The sequence below is a fragment of the Oncorhynchus nerka genome, unplaced genomic scaffold, assembly GCF_034236695.1.
Source record: "Oncorhynchus nerka isolate Pitt River unplaced genomic scaffold, Oner_Uvic_2.0 unplaced_scaffold_962, whole genome shotgun sequence".
Classification (NCBI taxonomy): Eukaryota; Metazoa; Chordata; class Actinopteri; order Salmoniformes; family Salmonidae; genus Oncorhynchus; species Oncorhynchus nerka.
Genome location: NW_027040353.1, coordinates 175,001 through 181,653, shown reverse-complemented (window position 1 = coordinate 181,653; position 6,653 = coordinate 175,001). Strand labels below are relative to the sequence as shown.

General features: G+C 45.0%; 1 long non-coding RNA gene across 1 annotated transcript; it reads right to left on the bottom strand.

Annotated features, from left to right (window-relative positions):
- Positions 1–429: 429 nt before the first annotated feature.
- Positions 430–3,595, bottom strand: LOC135570647 (uncharacterized). Its single transcript, XR_010463558.1, has 3 exons — positions 3,288–3,595; positions 2,984–3,248; positions 430–2,883 (listed from the first exon to the last, which is right to left on the bottom strand). It is a non-coding gene; the product is annotated as an uncharacterized LOC135570647 (long non-coding RNA).
- Between the last annotated feature and the right edge of the window lie 3,058 nt (positions 3,596–6,653).

The following is a 6,653-nucleotide window of genomic DNA, read 5'->3' as shown; positions in this document are numbered from 1 at the left end:
AGCAGAGTGTTTAATGGTGCAGTACATTATGAGGTGTCTACAGTAGTAGACTATGTAGCAGAGTGTTTAATGGTGCAGTACATTATGAGGTGTCTACAGTAGTAGACTATGTAGCAGAGTGTTTAATGGTGCAAACACATGAGGTGTCTACAGTAGTAGACTATGTAGCAGAGTGTTTAATGGTGCAGTACATTATGAGGTGTCTACAGTAGTAGACTATGTAGCAGAGTGTTTAATGGTGCAGTACATTATGAGGTGTCTACAGTAGTAGACTATGTAGCAGAGTGTTTAATGGTGCAGTACATTATGAGGTGTCTACAGTAGTAGACTATGTAGCAGTGTGTTTAATGGTGCAGTACATTATGAGGTGTCTACAGTAGTAGACTATGTAGCAGAGTGTTTAATGGTGCAGTACATTATGAGTGTCTACAGTAGTAGACTATGTAGCAGAGTGTTTAATGGTGCAGTACATTATGAGGTGTCTACAGTAGTAGACTATGTAGCAGAGTGTTTAATGGTGCAGTACATTATGAGGTGTCTACAGTAGTAGACTATGTAGCAGAGTGTTTAATGGTGCAGTACATTATGAGGTGTCTACAGTAGTAGACTATGTAGCAGAGTGTTTAATGGTGCAGTGCATTATGAGGTGTCTACAGTAGTAGACTATGTAGCAGTGTTTAATGGTGCAGTACATTATGAGGTGTCTACAGTAGTAGACTATGTAGCAGAGTGTTTAATGGTGCAGTACATTATGAGGTGTCTACAGTAGTAGACTATGTAGCAGAGTGTTTAATGGTGAGGTACATTATGAGGTGTCTACAGTAGTAGACTATGTAGCAGAGTGTTTAATGGTGCAGTACATTATGAGGTGTCTACAGTAGTAGACTATGTAGCAGAGTGTTTAATGGTGCAGTACATTATGAGGTGTCTACAGTAGTAGACTATGTAACAGAGTGTTTAATGGTGCAGTACATTATGAGGTGTCTACAGTAGTAGACTATGTAGCAGAGTGTTTAATGGTGCAGTACATTATGAGGTGTCTACAGTAGTAGACTATGTAGCAGAGTGTTTAATGGTGCAGTACATTATGAGGTGTCTACAGTAGTAGACTATGTAGCAGAGTGTTTAATGGTGCAGTACATTATGAGGTGTCTACAGTAGTAGACTATGTAGCAGAGTGTTTAATGGTGCAGTACATTATGAGGTGTCTACAGTAGTAGACTATGTAGCAGAGTGTTTAATGGTGCAGTACATTATGAGGTGTCTACAGTAGTAGACTATGTAGCAGAGTGTTTAATGGTGCAGTACATTATGAGGTGTCTACAGTAGTAGACTATGTAGCAGAGTGTTTAATGGTGCAGTACATTATGAGGTGTCTACAGTAGTAGACTATGTAGCAGAGTGTTTAATGGTGCAGTGCATTATGAGGTGTCTACAGTAGTAGACTATGTAGCAGTGTTTAATGGTGCAGTACATTATGAGGTGTCTACAGTAGTAGACTATGTAGCAGAGTGTTTAATGGTGCAGTACATTATGAGGTGTCTACAGTAGTAGACTATGTAACAGAGTGTTTAATGGTGCAGTACATTATGAGGTGTCTACAGTAGTAGACTATGTAGCAGAGTGTTTAATGGTGCAGTACATTATGAGGTGTCTACAGTAGTAGACTATGTAGCAGAGTGTTTAATGGTGCAGTACATTATGAGGTGTCTACAGTAGTAGACTATGTAGCAGAGTGTTTAATGGTGCAGTACATTATGAGGTGTCTACAGTAGTAGACTATGTAGCAGAGTGTTTAATGGTGCAGTACATTATGAGGTGTCTACAGTAGTAGACTATGTAGCAGAGTGTTTAATGGTGCAGTACATTATGAGGTGTCTACAGCTGTTGGGTCAGTGTCTAGGTGGTTACTAGCATCAGAGTCTTTACTGAAGGAGACAGTAGCATAGTGGAGTCAGGCTGGATCTCTGGGGAAGTTGACAGTAGCATAGTGGAGACAGGCTGGATCTATTGGGAATTTGACAGTAGCATAGTGGAGACAGGCTGGATCTCTGGGGAAGTTGACAGTATCATAGTGGAGCCAGGCTGGATCTCTGGGGAAGTTGACAGTAGTATAGTGGAGTCAGGCTGGATCTCTGGGGAAGTTGACAGTAGTATAGTGGAGACAGGCTGGATCTCTGGGGAAGTTGACAGTAGTATAGTGAAGACAGGCTGGATCTCTGGGGAAGTTGACAGTAGCATAGTGGAGACAGGCTGGATCTCTGGGGAAGTTGACAGTAGCATAGTGGAGACAGGCTGGATCTCTGGGGAAGTTGACAGTAGCATAGTGGAGACAGGCTGGATCTCTGGGGAAGTTGACAGTAGCATAGTGGAGACAGGCTGGATCTCTGGGGAAGTTGACAGTAGTATAGTGGAGTCAGGCTGGATCTCTGGGGAAGTTGACAGTAGTATAGTGGAGTCAGGCTGGATCTCTGGGGAAGTTGACAGTAGTATAGTGGAGACAGGCTGGATCTCTGGGGAAGTTGACAGTAGCATAGTGGAGACAGGCTGGATCTCTGGGGAAGTTGACAGTAGCATAGTGGAGACAGGCTGGATGTCAGGGGAAGTTGACAGTAGCATAGTGGAGACAGGCTGGATCTCTGGGGAAGTTGACAGTAGCGTAGGTCACATTGTCTGAAACCTCTGTGGACGGACCAAAGTTGAAGTGGATGTCATCTCGACGAGGATTGGTTGCGTTGGTATAGATGGTGGTGATGTCACAGGCTGTATCTGGGTTCTGATTGGTTGTAGTGGCGTAGATGGGGTTAGTGATGGTTCCTGTGTCTGGATCTAGGTTGGTTGTCATGGAGTCAGGCACCAACAGGCTGGCAGAGTGTTTGGATGCTGAAGAGGATCACAAACATGTTATTTAGAAAAATCTATATTTATGTTTTACATATTTGTTAATTTTTTAAATAATGATTGTGTGTGATAACTAGTGTACCTGTTGGTCTCCTGTCTCTGTCTCTCCTCTGTCTGAAGAACATGAACAGCAGCAGACCCAGCAGTAGTAGAACAACACCCAGAACAACACCAGAGAACATCACAACACCTAGAATACCCAGAACAACACCAGAGAACATCACAACACCTAGAACACCCAGAGCAACACCAGAGAACATCACATCACCTAGAACACCCAGAGCAACACCAGAGAACATCACATCACCTAGAACACCCAGAGACAACACCAGAGAACATCACATCACCTAGAACACCCAGAGCAACACCAGAGAACATCACATCACCTAGAACACCCAGAGACAGTACTCAGGCATAATGTAACAGTGATGCTACATTTAGCTCGTCTCTACTGTACTGTACCTCTGGGTTTCTACCATCTCAGAGGGAGGGAGGAGGGAGGACAACATTAGACAGAGAAACAGGTGGTGTTGATGAGAGCAGAACATAGAGAGGAAATGTCAATGAGATATCAATAGTCACAGTCAGATTATTCAATCTAATATCAAGTATCAGGCAAAGTCAATGTGTTGTTAATGTGGTTCAATGTTATTCACTGTCTGGAGGTGGAAGATGTAATGACTAGTTTCCACCACAAGGTAGAAAAACTGTACTTCAAATCTATGATACTCCCCCACTTAACATACTGCTTGACTAGTTGGGCCCAAGCTTGCTGTACAACATTAAAACCTATTCAGTCTGTCTACAAACAGGCTCTCAAAGTGCTTGATAGGAAGCCCAATAGCCATCATCATTGTCACATCCTTAGAAAGCATGAGCTCTTGAGTTGGGAAAATCTTGTGCAATACACCGACGCATGTCTTGTATTCAAGATCCTTAATGGCCTGGCTCCCCCTCCACTCAATATTTTTGCTAAACAGAAAACCCAGACATATGGCAGCAGATCCACAAGGTCTGCCATGAGAGGTGACTGTATAGTTCCCCTAACGAAAAGCACCTTTAGTAAATCTGCATTCTCTGTGAGAGCTTCCCATGTCTGGAATACACTGCCATCAGACACACATAACTGCACCACATATCACACTTTCACAAAATGCTTGAAGACATGGCTAAAGGTCAATCAGATTTGTGAACATGGTCCCTAGCTGTGTGTTGCCGCTTTCCATGTTGTCTGTTGTCTGTAGCTTGTGAGGTGTGGAAACACTTTGTTGCTTTTATGAATTTTGTCTTGCTGCTTTTTGTTCTATGTTGCTCTGTCTGTATGCTACGTCTTGCTTGTCCTATGTTGCTCTGTCTGTATGCTATGTCTTGCTTGTCCTATGTTGCTATGTCTTGCTTGTTCTATGTTGCTATTGTCTATATTGTAATTGTTTTTAATAACCTGCCCAGGGACTGCGGTTGAAAATTAGCCGGCTGGCTAAAGCCGGCACTTTTACTGAAACGTTGATTAATGTGCACTGTCCCTGTAAAAATAAAAAATAAACTCAACTCAAGGTGGTGTATCTTTAGATTCATATTTGTAGTTTATGAGGACAGGATGCTTGGTAGTTGTAGTCCATGTTACCGTATGGTATTTTTTTAAAGACCATGTTACAATATGATGCTTGGTAGTTGTAGTTTATCTCTCAGGGTCATGCAGTGCCGAGGGTTCATTATGTTACCTTGTGGTGTCTGTGGTGGTGATGCTGTTGTTACCTTGTGTTCTAGTCATGTCTGTGGTGGTGATGCTGTTGTTACCTTGTGTTCTAGTCATGTCTGTGGTGGTGATGTTGTTACCTTGTGTTCTAGTCATGTCTGTGGTGGTGATGCTGTTGTTACCTTGTGTTCTAGTCATGTTTGTGGTGGTGATGCTGTTGTTACCTTGTGTTCTAGTCATGTCTGTGGTGATGATGCTGTTGTTACCTTGTGTTCTAGTCATGTCTGTGGTGGTGATGCTGTCGTTACCTTGTGTTCTAGTCATGTCTGTGGTGGTGATGCTGTTGTTACCTTGTGTTCTAGTCATGTCTGTGGTGATGATGCTGTTGTTACCTTGTGTTCTAGCCATGTCTGTGGTGATGCTGTTGTTACCTTGTGTTCTAGTCATGTCTGTGGTGGTGATGCTGTTGTTACCTTGTGTTCTAGTCATGTCTGTGGTGGTGATGCTGTTGTTACCTTGTGTTCTAGTCATGTCTGGTCCTATCTGAGAGAGAGATGTAGGTGCGTAGTCTGTAGTCTTTAGAGAGCGGGTGCTTGAGTTCGTGTAGGTGTGTGTGGTTTGGCGGGGTGTTTCCGAGGCTGAAAGTAGTACCCACTCTGTTTGTTTCAGAGGAAGTTGTGTGAACCTTCAGGCACTGATGTTCTTAATGTTATAAATACACATTGGGTATAACTACTAGTCTCTCAGTACAGAACCTCTCTGAGTACAGTTACAATGCTAAAGATAATGACTATAACTACTAGTCTCTCAATACAGAACTTCTCTGAGTAGATACAATACTAAAGATAATGACTATAACTACTAGTCTCTAATACAGAACCTCTCTGAGTGTAAGGGTTTTCTTCTGGTGAAAGAGAGGCGGACCAAAATGCAGCGTGGTGGTTATTCATGTTTTTAATAAAGACGACTATACATGAACAGACTATACAAAACAAGAAAAGTGAAAATCTAAACAGTCCTATCTGGTGCAAACACAGAGACAGGAACAATCACCCACAAAACCCAACACAAAAACAGCCTACCTAAATATGGTTCCCAATCAGAGACAATGACTAACACCTGCCTCTGATTGAGAACCATATCAGGCCAAACATAGAAATAGACAAACCAGACACACAACATAGAATGCCCACCCAGCTCACGTCCTGACCAACACTAAAACAAGGAAAACACATACGAACGATGGACAGAACGTGACAGAACCCCCCAAGGCGCGGACTCCGAACGCACAACCTAAACCTATAGGGGAGGGTCTGGGTGGGCATCTGTCCGCGGTGGCGGCTCTGGCGCTGGACGTGGACCCCACTCCATAATTGTCTTAGTCCACCTCCTTAGTGTCCCTTGAGTGGCGACCCTCGCCGCTAACCTTGGACTAGGAAACCTAACAACGGGCCCCACTGGACTGAGGTAGCTCAGGACTGAGGGGAAGCTCGGGACTGAGGGGAAGCTCGGGACTGAGGGGTAGCTCGGGACTGAGGGGAAGCTCGGGACTGAGGGGAAGCTCGGGACTGAGGGGAAGCTCGGGACTGAGGGGAAGGGGACTGAGGGGAAGCTCGGGACTGAGGGGAAGCTCGGGAGTGAGGGGAAGCTCAGGAGTGAGGGGAAGCTCGGGAGTGAGAGGAAGCTCGGGAGTGAGAAGAAGCTCAGGAGTGAGAGGAAGCTCAGGAGTGAGAGGAAGCTCAGGCAGGTTGATGGATCTACCAGATCCTGGCAGGCTGGTGGTTCCGGCGGATCCTGGCCGACTGGCGGATCCTGGCCGACTGGCAGTTCTGGCGGATCCTGGCTGACTGGCGGATCCTGGCAGACTGGCGGATCCTGGCTGACTGGCAGTTCTGGCGGATCCTGGCTGACTGGCGGATCCTGGCTGACTGGTGGATCCTGGCAGACTGGCGGATCCTGGCTGAATGGCGGATCTAACTGATCCTGGCAGACTGGCGGATCCTGGCTGACTGGTGGATCCTGGCTGACTGGCAGTTCTGGCGGATCCTGGCTGACT